The sequence below is a fragment of the Plectropomus leopardus genome, chromosome 4, assembly GCF_008729295.1.
Source record: "Plectropomus leopardus isolate mb chromosome 4, YSFRI_Pleo_2.0, whole genome shotgun sequence".
NCBI classification, from domain to species: domain Eukaryota; kingdom Metazoa; phylum Chordata; class Actinopteri; order Perciformes; family Serranidae; genus Plectropomus; species Plectropomus leopardus.
This window is the reverse complement of record NC_056466.1, coordinates 34,628,507-34,644,896: the sequence shown is the minus strand read 5'-3', so window position 1 is coordinate 34,644,896 and position 16,390 is coordinate 34,628,507.

Sequence of the window (16,390 nt, the reverse complement as noted above, 5' to 3'; positions counted from 1 at the left end):
GAGATCTAAAGTGCAAATATAAAAATAAATAACTCTGAACACACTGAACACACACAATAACTCTGAAATTATTCCGACTGCCAATGAAACAACCCTAAAAACAAAGTCCCTAAAAATATGAAATAAAAATAAAATAGTACCTGGTACAGATATGAAGATAAAAGGTGCCAAATGAGGTGTGCAAATACAGTCAGATACAGTCTTATAATATTAGACTAGTTTTGCTTTGGAAGTGTAAACAGACATGATATAGATTCACATCATCATATGTTGTCTTTCTATCCTTCATATGACTTTAGAAGCGATGGAATAAGTACTGAATCCTCTACTTAAGTAAAAATACTACAACAATGTAATGTTTTATAGGTAACAGCCATGCGTTTAAAACCTCACCTTAGTAAAAGTAGCCTACTGAAGTACTGTCAGCAAAATAGCTGACAATTCTTCAGTATTGTCAAACACATTACTATTATACTTTTGTTAAGGCTACTTAACAACTTAACAAAGTATTATAGTAACAGTAATAATGATTATTTTTTACAGAACACTTTTCAAGGTACTTAGACACTTAAAAAAAGTTTTTAAAAAGATATCATAAACTAGAATACACTAAAATATACACTAAAATACACACATTTACCAAACTATACTATTCCTTATACTATAAAGTTTTTGAGTCTTATAGATATGTCTGTCTATAGCAGAGTCCTTAAATCAAATTTTACTGCACACATTTTTAATTTAAATCAACGTGTTGTATTTTTGAAAAATAAAAATAATAGCCGGTTTAATCTGCCTAAAATACAAATTTAAAAAAAGAAATAATAAAAGAAATAATAATAATACAATTTTTGATGAAATGGAATAATCTTTCCAAATAATAGTAATAATAATGATCATACACTTTTTACTTTTTCCAATAGAATATAATGTAAAGGACTCCAGACTAAAATGACTGGGGCGATTTTTCCCTGAACAATGCATAATGTTTAAAGCTGGTAATGGTTTTGCAAAAAAAAAAATCCAAAATATGGAAAATAGCAAGTAATAAATGTTAAAAGTGGTGGAATTAGTCATTAGTAGAGTCCATTTTGCTTTCTAATATGTAGTGTGGCATGTACTGTAACATACAATGCTTATACTCAAAGTAATTCTATAAGACTGACTGAAAAAAAGATAATTATTAACCGACTTCAAATATTTTTTTCAGTTGGAAACACACAAATCAAGTTATCAAGTACGATTAGCACAACTGCCTGGAAACCAAGCTGAGCAAACTTAATTCACTTAATTCATTATTTCATGTTGGTGAACATTTCTATTTTCAGTGATATAAACATTTTCTGATAAGATTTTATTTTTTATTTTTAATCTGTCTCTTATTAGTTAGAAGTTGAATTCATTAACAGTAAAATGAAGAGCATGGCAGGCATTTTAAGCACTATTTGATGAAATTGTTGGTCCACCTTAAATGAAATCTGCTCCCCATCTTCAAGAGGAGTCTGTCCCATGGAGTCCCCATCACCACCTCTCTCTCTCTTTCTCTCTCTTTCTCTCTCTCTCTCTCTTTGTCTCTATCACCATCAAATCTTACTGGCTGACCTTGTGCTGAAAATGTGGTTTACAGGGTCACAGTGTTTGCTTGGTAATGAGGTTACAGTTGAACAGGGTACTCACGATTCTCCACACATGTGGGCAGAGTTCTGTGGCCAGTTCTATAAAGAGACAGCCTTGTGTTTTTTCGCTGAGCTCAGAAGTGTGTGTGAATGTAGGCTACAGACTGTTGTCTTCCACACCTCTGAGAGCAGCAGTGAAGACACAGAGGTGTTAATTGTCAAAGAAGAACAAAGTTTGGAGCTCTGTAGCCTACACACAGTCTGATGAGACATCCTGCACGGATGGCAGTCATGTTAACTCTTTAACCTCTGAAACCCAAGAAAACTGCTTTGATTTATTTTAAAAACATGGGAGAAAACTTGGTAAGAAATGTCCCACAAAATAAAAAAAACATATATATTCAAAGGTGGCTATTAATGGATTTTTTTAATGGTAATATTTAAAGGTAAAATGTTTAGAAAATTCTATAGATTATTCTAATTATATATTTAAAATGATGTTACAGAATTTCTTTAAAAAAAAAATTGACAGCACTTTCTTGAGGTCATTTTCTTAAGTGTTGTTTTTTGTTGTTGTTTGTATGTTTTTCTTATTTTCGTAGTTTTCTAAACTTTAAACTTTTTCATATTTTCTTGTTCATTTTAGTCCATTCCTTGTTGAGTTGCTTGTTGCCCTCTTCCCATGTTTTTCCCTTCACTATGAGACAGAGGCACTGAAAGAAAAGTGAAATGTTTCCAAATAATCGAAAGACAGTTACATAACCACCCCCAGCGGCTTTTACAATATGAAATAAGATGCACAGGAGAGAAGGGGGCAACACTCTGGCATCAAACTAGGATAAAAAATCACCAGTGATGGCCGTGACAGAGGACAAACAACTCTGTAAAAACATCCTGACCGAAAGTGAACTTCATCTGAACTTCAGCTGGATTTTTACCATCACAGTGCAGGGAAAGGATAAGGCAAAAACCAAATCAATATGCAAAATCAATAAAGATATAGGTAATCATCCCTAAAATAACACATTGCAGAGTGCATCCAGAGTTTCCCCTGAAGCAGTTTAACTGAACAATGATAAGAAATAAATGTCTTTTGCGATACAAGTTGTTTTCCCTAGATTCTCTTTAATCTTTGCTCTTTTTGTGAACATCTTTAAGCTTCTAAAAACTGTAAAAATGAAGCAATAGTCTGTCAGTGGGAAACAGCGCTTTTAAACTACAGTATAGGAGTTGCGTTTCAAGCAGCCCATTTTGAAGTCCTCAAATGCCGCCGCTTTGACAGTGCTTTTAGCATAAGATCCCAATGCCAAAAGCCAACTTTTGTGTCCTCATGATACACCCCGAAATGTCAAGTGGCATGTCCAGATTTTTTTTTTTACTGTGGTGGCCCAAGTGGGGGACTGACGTAAGCAGGGGTGGCAGTAAGTACGAGCGCTGCTGTGGTGCAGATGGCATGTGTCGGCATAGCTTTTATTTACCATTTTTTCCACCCACGATAACTACTGTAATTACCAATATTGCAGTATTGTAGTGTCTAACATTCCTGTTTATAGTTGAGTTTCAAAGATAAATAGACCAATCAATCACAACACAGCAGAGTGACACCACACAGAAGTAAAATAAAGTTCCATACTTTATTGAATTAATTGTTCCTCCAAAAGTAGATAGCATAATGGCAAGTATGAGCTGGAAACAAAATTAAAGTGCCAAAAAAATTGAAATAAATAAGCCCATGTGAACAATTTTTTTAACAGTTGCATCAGTTTATTTGTATGTAAAATTAGTCAGGTGAGACATGACTCTGGCATATTACTGCCTCTCAGGTTTCAGATTGAACTGCACCTATGAACTTAAATTTAGTCCAAATTGACTTGGCAGATAGCTAATCATCATGGGGTGGCACCTGGGCTGGCCTGTGCAACTTATGAATGAGATGCACAGGTTTGATGCCACCTGAAGAGTGACCGTCTAATCTGACACAAACCCCTTTTTCCTCCCTCAGTGTGGCAGTGTGGCAGTGCGTGAATCTGCACCATCAAACAGAACCCTGCAAACAAATGTGCAGTCTTAACATTTTAGCAAGCCTTTTATTTTGTATAGTTGCATTTCAAGAGTTGTTTTTTTTTTTTTTTTGCATGACGCCTCTGCAGCTGCTGGCTAAGATGGGATGAAAATTGACCCAGCAGTCCGCTTTAATTTGTTTAATTATCGATCCAGCACGTTGTAATCAGCAAGGTGCCAAGCTGAAGGCGAGAAACAGCACGTATAACAAATGGTTAATGGCAGAGCCTAATTGCTGGGGACCGGAGACAGGCATGTAACAAATTTTCCTTATCTCAGCACCATTAAAAACCAAGCAATACTTACCATTAGTACTCGCAGCCTGAACGGATCAACAAGTCATGCTTCATTCATTATGTGCAGCAGATAAGCAGCGATACAATGCTCGTTTAGCAAATGAAGCAGTTTTGGATTGTTTTGACATGCGAGATTGAATGGTAACAATAAAGCTGAGCTGTGCTGAGACAGCCCACCTCACATACTGTCAGGTTACAGTAAGGGATGAGCAGTTTGCCACGGATAGATCTATTCAATATTCATGTGCGATCCCACGCAGAAAAAAAGTGCTGCAGCACCATATGTTCAGCCGTGTTTCCTCTCATGCTCACCATGTGCCTGCCGCATACTCGCCTGTAACACTGAGAGAAAAATGCATCACATGTCAATCAGCTTTTGCTGAGCTTTCCAGAGTGGAACTCATTTCATTCATTGCCAGGAACTTAGGAAACTGTGGCACTGTGAGCATATTGTTATTTTATTTATTTTTGAAAACCCATTCTGTCTTCCTGAGAGCAAAACATACCAGTGGGACTTGATAGTTTGCAGCTATATTTTGGCATGTTGTATTTTAATGTTTTAATGTTTGGCAGGGAAATAGAGACAATCACGAGCTGACCCAATCCTTCTTCCACTTCTTCTAGCGTTCAGAGTGTTTGGAGCACGAGGTCAGATCTATGCCTGCATCAACCAGCAGGCCGAGCTGGACTCCGGGGACCCGCATGGAAAAGGACTGAAATCCATAATGATCAGTCTCTCAGGCTCACTGAATAATGCAAAGCTTTATAATAGAACCCACTCTCTAATGGCAGAGATAGATAAGAACAATTTCACACACTGGCAGCAAACTGCTTGCTTATTTATCCAGCCTGCAAGAGAGGGAGAGGGAGAGAGAGGGAAAGAGAGAGCGAGAGAGATGATGTATCATTTGCTAAAATATACCACCAAAAGTTATTGTTTTTTAGTGTACCAAATTAAAAAATTCTGCTTTTCTCTGATCACAGTCCCATTTTACTCTATTTTACAGCTCAAATAAACTGCAGTTTTATCTGTTAAACCTCTTAACTTGCTCTCTCTGTTTGCTCTGTCCAGGTTCCACAAAGTAAGCTTTACTTTCCCTCTGTACACCCTTTACTGCCTCACTTCTGACTGCTGAGAATCAAGACGTGCTGCCAGGTAACTGAAGCCTCAGCACAGTGGCTCAGCTGTCTCTGCTGCACTGACATCTCCATTTCAACCATCCCACAGAGAAGGAGATGAAGGGGGAGTCAGGAGGGAGATGTCCTGTGGGACGCCTACTCTGTGGAGCCGTGTGCTGCTATGCATGGATTCCCACTGGGGACAGCATGAGAGGGGTGGAGGAATGGAGAAAAGCAGCAAAAGATGAAGGAGGGCATCCATTCATACATGCACACAGACAGCTCCAGTCTTATGAGCAGTATTCAACCCATGTACAAACACCAGCCCATTCTTATTTCGAGGTTGTCAAATACCGCTGCTTTGTCAGTGATTTCGGCGTCAGACACCAATGCCAAAAGCCACCTTTCGTAGCTGTATGTCAGTTCGTTATGCAGTGGGACAGAACCACTCCTTGTGTTATGATATGCCACCGGCACCTAGCTTGGCAGTATGATACATGGACAGGTGGTGTCAAATCATTGCCCATTCGGATGGAATCTATTGAGGCCGTTTAATACACCACTGGAGAGCGTCAGGTAACATTACTGGTAGCAAAGTAATTTATCAAACTGTGGAACAAAACCAGAGCCCAACCATGATTTTGTTGATTAAACCTAACCACATACTTTTGTTAATGGTCCAACATTGGTTGCCATGTGCTTTTGTTGTCTAAACCTAACCATGTGCTTTTGTTGATATTGCTGTATTGGCTGCTATGTGCTTTTGTTGCCGAAACCTAACCACAGTCTTCTGCTGACATGCAGCGGGCATCCCACAACATCAACAGCAGACACAGGAGGGTTCCTAGTGTGTAATATGTAGATGTGGAAGTCTACTGAAAAAGTTGTGATATATGATGACTTGGGATGAGAGCGTGTTGCAAACAAACACAAACATTATAAATCGATTCATCTAGGGCCATTATTTCCCTCAATATGTGCATGTAAGTATGAGTCACAGGCTGATTGATTTGGCCTTAACCTTTTACTCTATGATCAATTGCTCATAACTCCTCTGACTGGAACATTGTTTTATTGATGTCCAGCCACACCAGAGAGTCATTCACTAACTTATCCCCTCTCATTAAAACCCAAAGTGACATAAACAAATACCGCTGGCATTATGTGTTCCACTTGGTGCTAAGCTAACCTCATCATAATTCTCCAAAGCCTGCACATTAACGCTGCTGCTCCGACAGTGCTGTTCATCAAGCAGCTTGTGTTGGCCTTGTTGGACTCCCTCCAGAAACAACATTTCCCCCATTAGGCCTTCCTCTCAACAAGTCTGCGGCCAAAATGTGTCCAAAAGAGGAAGTGGGTTAAGTCTTTTAACATAGACTGACTGAAATGAACTGAAATCTGTTTGTGTGAGAGATGTGTGGGGAAATTAGATGTTTTTAATAGCTGGAGGCTCTTGGGTTTCATGTTCTGTGGATTTTGGGAAGAGGAGTAACAGCTTGTACTACTTTTAGATTTATTTTGTCGTTCTAAACAGCTTGTACTCCAAAGACAAACATGATGATAATAAAGGCCTCAGTATGCTTCAAACAAACCAGGTCCCGTGACAATAATGGACAGCTTTCTTTTTGAAAAAGTGCAAGATGAAGGTTACAATATTGTAACCCTAGTTCTGTTGCCACAGGCAGAACTCTCTACTGGACTCTCTAGGTAGTTCTCTCCTCCAAACATGAGCACGCATTTGCTCACTGAAATTTGTTGTATATGTTGCTGGTTAATCAGGACGTGCCTACCTGATAATATCTGGAGCGGTATACACTGTATAGGAGCCATATCCTACACTTTCTTAAACGAGCGATGTAGAAGCGACAGGGCCCTAGGTAGTGGGCTCCTCCTGTGCAAATAGAGCTACAGATACAATATTGTTACTTTTGTTTTATGTCTACTTGACTTTAAGGGTACAGTAGGTAAAGCCCGATGAATAAACAGCCTAGCCACATTGATCATGACTGGCTAGATTGTTGGGCAATCACCATCACGGAAGAGTTAAAAGGATGTCATCATGTGCCTTGTTTATATACAGCTCTCTCTCTCATCCCAAATCATCAAATATCACAGCTTTGCCAGTGGACTTTGGCGTCTACTTATTATGCTTACTGTATCCTTCTACATCTACTGTTTATGTTCTGGGATGTCAATAAAAGCACATGGTTAGGTTTAGGCACCAAAGGCACGGGTGGTTAGGTTTAGGTAACAAAAGCACATAGCAACTAATGCAGCGATGTCAACAAATGCTTCTGGTTAGGTTTAGGCAACAATAACAGGTAGCTGGTTTTAGTTGGCTTTGTACTCATTGTGAACAGCAGGCTCCTGGCTGAAAGTCTGGGGTTTGTTGGACCTATCCACTGCTACTCCCACTTGCCCTATGGGGACCTTCCAACTCCATGGATTACATTGTTACCAGCAGCATTTCAACCTGATGGCATCCAGTTGCGCATGATACAGCTGTGACAGGTTGAGTTCGGCCGCATTATCAACTGACACCGCCTGTCGCGTTTAATGTTGCAATACCTGGTGCCGACTGATGAAGTAGCATAATACTGGGAAAGGTTCCATCTGGCTATGATACAAACTGACGCCACCAAGCCAGAATCTTGCACCAAAATCACTGACAAATTGGCGATATTTGACCAATAAGGGTGGGCTGATATCTACTGAGGGCTCTGTGTATTAGGGTAGGTACATCCTGACTGGCCGCCAACATTTATGCAAACTTCAGTGGGTAAATGCATGCTTGTAATTTTAGGAATGTATTACCTGTAGAGTCCAGTAAAGGGTGGAGCCTGTGTGAAAAAAACTGAAAGTAAAGTAGCCAGTAGATCTCTCGATAGTGCCTTTAAATAGCAACAGTTAAAGGGATGGTCAACGATGTCATCCAGCTGTCTACTTGTTTGCCATACCCTGCAATACATGGAATGTTTCTTAAACAGTGTAGCCTCCTCTTAACTGTCACTAGTTCAACTCCTTAATGTCTAACAACTACAGGTAAAATAAGCAAGGCTTCCAGAATCAGGTCATGGGTAACAGAGCAATTTCATCACTGACCTATTGCATATACGTGAGGATTTACAGTAACTAGGCTGCTACTGTGCATGTAAATCCATTCTCAGATTACCTTCGTAAGTTAATTATTTGTGCCTGTGAAATGGTTTTATAGATTTTTAAATGGCTCCAATTGCTTCCTTGATCTGTTTCCAAGACTTCTACGAGTCTTTCTAGTTTTTCTTGATAGAAAAAACTTAACAAATGGCAAACTTTCAGGCAGCCTCTCCAAAGGTGTTAACAATGTTGTATTCCGTTGTTCTCAAGTAAAGTGATGAAAATAGATCTTTAACCCTTTGAAAACTGAACTAATATCAGTTTTTTGGGGTTTTTTTGCTGTGGTCAGATGCCTTTCATGGGCTATTTGACTCTTTGAAACCTGAGCAAATTAATTTCTTTCAAAAACATGGGGAAAAAAGGCAATGAGCAAATGGGCAAGAAATTTCCCATAAACTGCAATAAATTAGCAAAGACGACAAGAAAATTGCCTAAAAATTGTTTTTTTAAGGATTAGTGCAAAATCAAGGATAAGGATTATTACTGAAAAATAGATATTTTTTTCTATATTTATAATCATAATAATTTCATATTTAACATTATGTTTCAGTAAAAAATACACCAAAATGCATCAAATAAATTTTAGATTTAATTTTTTTTCTGTGTAACTTTTTAATGTCATTTTTGTGTTTGTTTTTCACTTTTTTTTAACTTATTTTAATGTGACTTTCTTGTGACATTTTGCTAATTGTTTTAGTCATGTTGCTCATTGCCCGTGTTTTTAAAAGAAGTCAAAGCAATTTGCTCAGGATTTAAAGGGTAAAAGAATGAAACAGACTGATTGAGAGAAACCTGCCCACTTTCACACCATTTCACACCAGGCCATTCGTTGCATAGAGTGGGCCTGATTTTTGGAAGTTACACATATTGTTGCAATCCCGTATTAATACATTGAAAAAGGATGTTCCAGTTACTCTAAGGCGATCCAACGAGCATGTCAAATGAAGCATTGTCAGGCCTTAAATCTGATCGCTAACAGACCGTTCACTTTTATTACTACAGATAAAATCCCTGAGGGTTTTCATCTCTTTAAATCTCTGTTTACATCCACATATGGTGGAGCGGAACCCTGTTCAATCTTTCATTTTATTGCAAAGAATGATTTTTTTTAATTAAAAAAAAGATGAATTAATTAAAATTTAAAGCAACACAGTGAGGTCTCACAGCCCTTGTGTGTGTGTGTGTGTGTGTGTGTGTGTGTGTGTGTGTGTGTGTGTGTGGCAGGCATGTAATATTATCACAACACACTGTATTTTGCTTGTAAAAGGTCACTTTTTACCTGTCCGTGAAAATGTCATTACTTGTGCTGACTATTAGTGGCTGTGAAATACACACACGCTTAAATCAGAGCCATTTTGAGGTGTACTACATCATCATCTGACAGATATAAACATTAAGCCTTCTAAAAATTTTATACAGTGCTATAAATGGAGCAACAGTTCCCACAGAGCCCGCAGTCTTAAAGACGAGCCTGAGCACTTAGCATTTAGTGGCAGAGCGAGGCCGTCGCACTGTGGGAGCAGGTGTGTTTTAGGACTCAATAACGTTGTGAAGATGAAACCCTGTAAAGCAGGAGGGTCTGGAGTGGAAGAGAGTAAAAGGGAGAGTGAGCTCTCTGCACTTCCCCTCTCAATTACATCAAGTGACCAAAGCGTCCTTGTAAAATACAACTCTCTCTGCCACGGCCCTTCTTTGTGCTGGGTTATTTCTCCCAAAAGGAGATTAAATTGTGACTGAGGTTGAAGTGAACCTAGTTTACAGAGTAGGAAAGTGAAGGACATTTCATCACATCAAACAGAACATGGTAAAAAATAAAATGTTACAGCTGTTCTTGTTTCTTTAATCATTCGTCACATGGAAGTCATGCAAGGTACATCTCCACTGATATGATCCCATCAGCTTCTTTAATCCTAAAAACCTGGATCGACATCAGTTTTCTTGTGCTGATTTCAGACACCTTTCACAAGCACATATACCCCAAAAAAGTGAGCAAATTGTTTTATTTTCTTTCAAAAACATGGAGGAAAAGGCAATCAGCAGTATGGCAAGAAATGAATTGCAAGAAATTTATACAATGTGGGAAAAAAACTGTAGTTCTGATTGTTATAATATTAAAATTATGTTACAGAAAGAATTTATATTTATTATTATTATTATTATTATTATTATTATTTATTATTATTATTATATTATTATTATCATTATTATTATTCAATTTTTTAAAAAAAACTTTTTTCCATTTCACTTCGTTTGTTTACTTTTTTAAAAAACTTTCTTTCTTTCTTTTTTGCTAAGTTATTTTCTTCTAACTTTTTACTTATTTCTTATTATTTCTAGTACAGGGGTCATTCCTTGTTAAACTGCCTTTTTCAATCTTTTCCATGTCCACAACTGACAAAAAAGTAAGCCCAATAAAAATTTAATAAACACATTTTGCTGATCACACAGTTGATAGATAGATTGCAGCAGACTGACAATGCTGCAAAGTGACAGGGGAGACAAACAGCAGTTTTTCTTCACAGCATCTGAACAGTCAAATGTTCAGCAGGGAAAAGTGACTTCCTTAGACTTCTACAGAAGACTTTGTTTTACTCTGTTTCAGTCAGACTTCAGATGGAACCCTTTATAAATATGACGATGCATTGCTTGGTCTCTCATCCAGCTGCTTTCGTTATTATCAGGGGTGGATTTAATGATTTGGGGGCCTGGTGCCCCAGCCAAGCTACCTTGCTTTGATTTCACCCATTCTCTAACTGGGAATGGTGGTGGGCTGTAGAAGAAGTTATGCTGCTCTCTCTATCCGCAATGTCACTAATATAGCCTAGTACAGGTAGAATTGGAGGAAATTTGTTTTAAATTGCACCTTTTTTTTCTGGGATAGTGTTATATTTCATTATGTGCATGTCAGTGTTATGAGAGATGTCACATTGTTCACAGTTAATCAGAGCAGAGTGTCATCATCACTCATGTTTGCTTTGGGTGCATTTTTCAGAGCTCTATATTATTCATAAAGCTGCAGCAAAGCTGGGAGATCTCAGCATTGTGCCACACAGTTTATTTATACACTGTACAGTCAATGAGGAGCAGTGACGAGCTGCACATCAATAATACAGATGCAGAGGGGCTCTCGATGAATGCCAGATCATCACGTTCGAGCTCACAAACCCACCGCTTAATAACCAGAATGTTGCTTAATTCTCAATAGTAATAAAACGGAATCTCCAGATGCTGTTGCTTTTCGTTTCAACCACACCCTAAGGCATTGTATATTATCATATTTTCCCTTTTAGTAAGAATGTGCCAATTCTACTGAAAATGTCTCACAAGTTCCCCTTAAGTGTAGCATGTCCTGTCACATCGCTCTGTGTTTGATTCTATTTTCTGCATATGTGGACATTTAAGACCTTGAGCAATGACAAGTGAGCCAGTATGATGTGAATTCAGATGCAGCTCCTTTAAATCAGCCCGAGATGCTGCCTGTATCGTCAACCTTTGATGTTGAGCACAAGGCCACTTGACTCTCCCCGTTTCTGTGCGAGGCGCTTGCTCTGAACAGCTGATGCTTTGTTACACTCATGTTTCATTAATCTTTTCTGCTGTCGAGCAGGAGCTATACAGCACGCTGGGTTTAAATGAACGTGAATCATATGTTAAATGTAAATTAGTTAGTGAATATAAAATATCCTGTCTTCTATTTGAAGTCATTTCAATCTAACTATGAGCTTACCAGCCTTCATACTTCTACTCAGAAAGTCTGTTTGAATCAGAAACTCTGTGATTAAAGAATTGAAAGAATTCAGCGTGCAGTAAGAACTGAGAATAATGAAGTTGAATCGGCTGATTCTAAGATGTAACATATGATGCAAAAGCTGATGGACACTGTCGTTGTTTCCTAAGCAGCAATGATGTGTAGACGATGAAGAAACCTCCGCTGACACCGACTTGGTTGCATAAGAATCAATTTATTACAACAAAGTTCAGCATCCACCAGGCACCATGGTCTGCCTGGGAAAAGATTCGGGACCAATGTGAATCTCTTCCTCTTACAGCTCATGCATGTGTCTTATATAGGTACAAGCATCTACAGATCTATCAGTAAACATTCCTTCACCCATTGTGTTCACTCACAAAAACCCCAAGGGGACACATTCCATGTAATTTAAGCCGGGTGTCCATACTCCAGCCATCAGACCCCAAGGCCTAACCATCCCTTAACCTTTGATCTCAAGATAAGAACCATATAAACAGAGCATAATACACCTCAACACATCACAGCAACCATGGCTAATTTGCAACTGTAAATCAGTGCTGCATGAATTATATTTTTTATTCATATAATTAATATGTTGATATTGAATGTGTCAATAAGAAATTGACTGACAACACATTTCATTTGTTTTCCACCAAAATGTCTGATCTTGAAATGTATTATCGATTCATCATTAAAGAATAATTATACTTTCTCATCATAAATGCTTACTGCTATGTTTTGACAATCACAACATTTGGTTACGAAAATATCGTGGTCTTGGTTTGCACCTTGAAACCTTGATCCACATCTCTTCTCTCGTGCTGCATTGAGATGCCTTCCATAAGCTATTTAACGCTTGAAACCTGCGAAAAAGGGGTTTGATGTCTTTTGAAAACATGGGGTCAAAGTAAGCAACCAACTAAGCTAGAAAATACCCCCCAAATTGCAAGAAATTAGTAAAAGGTGACAAAAAAAGACACAAAAAAAATATATTTTTACAAAAGAGGAAAACTGAGAACTTCTGGGGAAAAATATCCAGAAAACTATAGATATTATTATAATCACCATATACGTATATATACCATATATTGTAGCATGTGACCATATGATGTAGCAGGATCAAGGACAAATGAACTAAATAAACTTTGTTTAGAAAATGACTAATAAATGAACCTTCTACCTTCTTCTTAAAATTGTATCATAGAAAAAAAAGTATTCTTTTTCCTGGTCTTTTAATTTTTTTTTTAATTTTTTTGGGGGGGGGGGGGGGGGACATGTCATGTAGGACATGTCTTGTTGAGTTGTATTTGAAACAAGTCAAACCAATTTGCTCACATTTAAAGGGTTAAACCTGTGAAACCCAGGCAAATTGGCTTGATGTCTTTCAAAAACATTGAAAGCCAATGACCAAATTGATAAGAAATGACCCAAAAATTTGCAAGAAATTACACACAGTAATATTACTTGAAAATTATCAAATATAGAAATAAATAATAAAAACATTAAAAGAAAAAAGAAAAGGAATTGACCTGAAAAAAGTGATTGGAAAATTAATCATTTTCTGTGAAATAATAATTCTTTAAAAAAAATGTAAAATAATTTTAGATATACAGTTAAAAAGAAATATAGTTTTCTAAATCTTATTTTTTGCGATATGCGGGACATTCCATGGCAAGTTGCCCATTGTCTTCTTCCCCATGTTTTTCAAAGAAATCAAATGACCCAGACATTGGCAAAAAAATTAGTAAAAAGTTCAAAAGTGGGGGGCGCTACTGAGCGAGCAATGGAGTAGACGGTTTTTTGCTGAGCTCCGCGGAACAACCTTTTAAAAGTTTGATTTTCAGCACATTTTGCTAAAAAAACACTCGGTGGTGATTCACTTAAACTGCTTTGTACTTAGTGAAGCAGTAAAATGTCTGGGAAGTCGACCAAAGGAAGACAAACAACACTTTTAAACACGAGGCCTGCAACTCCTACCGCTGCCGCGGCCTCCATTGAAAAGGCCTTCCTGGGAAGTGTTGACTCGTCCGCGGCGACACCTACGATGGACACCGAGTCTCTCAAAAGTGAGCTTCTGTCCTCTCTGCGCAAAGACTTGGTGGACATTCTGAAAACCGAGGTCCGGGCGGTGCTGGAGAGTGAAATGTCAGTCATCAGATCCGACATTAATGCAGCCAGATCCGAGTTGAAAGAATACAGAGAGTCAATTACATCCGAATTGTCTACGCTGAACGTCGTGGTAAAAAGTATGGAGGAAAGTCTGTCAACATGCACGGATGATATCTCACATCTGCAGAAAGAAGTGCAGCGCCTCACTGCAGTAGCTGACACACTGCAAAACAAATGTGAAGATTTAGAGGCGAGATCGTGGAGGAACAACATCAGAATAATTGGAGTTCCTGAGGGCCAGGTCTGTTCAACATCCTCTGTTTCAACTCTGCTTCAACAGGCGTTTGATTTGAAAGATGCGCCGCTGCTGGACAGGGCGCACCGATCACTTCTCCCGGTTCCCAGGCAGGGGACTCCGCCACGCGTCATTGTGGCTCGCCTCCACTATTACCAGGACTGTGCAGATATCCTGCGCCTTGCTCGGGAAAAGCAACGAATCAAGATGAACGGGATGACTATTTCAGTTTTTCCGGACTACACTGCAAAAATAGCAAAAGCCTGTGCTGCATTCAATGACGTCAGGCGACAGCTGCGTGGGATTGACGGGATCCGGTTCGGAATCCTTCACCCAGCCCGCCTCAGGATCACGTACAAAAATGTGGAAAAAACTTTCTCCACGCCAGAGGAGGCCCAGATTTACATCTCCCGGATCACCGCGGGTGGCCATCCAGAAGCGTAATGACTCTGGTTGAGCAGAGACTACAACTTGATGAGACAGTAAGACTCTAACAGATGGACCTGTAATGATACATCCAGGTCAGTCTCTTAACCGAGTGTCTGTAAGTTTTTGTTTTTTTTTTTTTCCACTCACCTAAAACACTATGCCACCCCGCTTAGTTCTCAGTTCCAAAAATGTTTAACAAATGTTGTAAATTAATGTGTGTGAACTCTGTTCATTCATATTGTACCATAGCTGGGTAATACTCCTGGTGGTGTAATGCGGGCGGGGATTAAAGGCCCCATGTTATAATGGCTGTTGGCTGTAGAAGAGGCATAGATAAGGGAAATGCCTTAGTTTTGGCATTTGGCGTTAGTTAAATTGTGCCCTCTCTTCCATGATTGTTGTTCTGCTGTGTTTAGCGGGCAGTTTAGTGGTTACCCTGTGCACCTTTGTGCTGTTTTTGGTTTGTGATAGGAGTGTTGGTGCAATCTACCACTTTTTGGGAGATCAGCATAGGTTTGGATACCCGGGTTTTTTTTTTTTGGGTTTTTTTTTGTTTGTTTTTTGTTGTTGTTTTGTTTGTTTTACTCCTTTCAATGGCAGGGATTCTATTTATACTCAGTTACTTAACATTGGACTATGTCTAATACATTCTCTTCCATTGGCTCAATGCACTTTATAAGCTGGAACATTAAAGGAATACATCATCCCATAAAGCGCAGCTGTATCTTCACACATTTGAAATTCTTGGGCTCAGAAATTATGTTTCTACAGGAGACTCATCTCCGGTCTAGCGAACACTCTAAATTAAAGAGAGGATGGATAGACCAGATCTACCACTCAAATTATGGTGACAGATCTAGGGGCACAGCTATATTGATTAGAAAAGGTGTCCCATTTGTAGCAACTCAAACAATATCTGATACCAAGGGGAGATATGTCATAGTTGTGGGGAAGCTGTTTGGGACTGAAATTATTTTAGCCAGCATCTATGGTCCGAATTGGGATGACCCACAGTTTTTCTCTAATATCATGGCAAATCTTCCCAATCCCAGTAAGTACTACTTGATTTTAGGTGGGGATTTTAACTTGGTGTTACAACCTAGCATGGCCAGATCCAATCCTAAATTTCAAAACAACTTATCTAAATCTGCAACTGTAGTTCTGTCGTTCATGGATTCTTATAAATTATCAGACCCCTGGAGAAATCTCAATCCCACCACCAAACAGTATTCTTTCTTCTCCCCTGTCCACCGTTCCTTCTCTAGAATAGATTTTTTTCTTGACCGACAATAGAATTCTCCCTCTTGTTACTAATTGTCAGTACCATAGTATTGTAATTTCTGACCACTCCCCTGTCCAACTAGATATAAGTTTTCCAGATAGTATTGTACCCCAACGTACATGGCGTCTCGACCTGTTTTTGCTATCTCGTAAAACATTCCAAAATTTTATTTCAGATCAAATCGATTTTTTTCTTGAAGTTAATAGTACACCAGGTATGTCCTATAGTTCTATTTGGGAAGCGCTTAAAGCCTTCCTTAGGGGGCAAATCATTTCT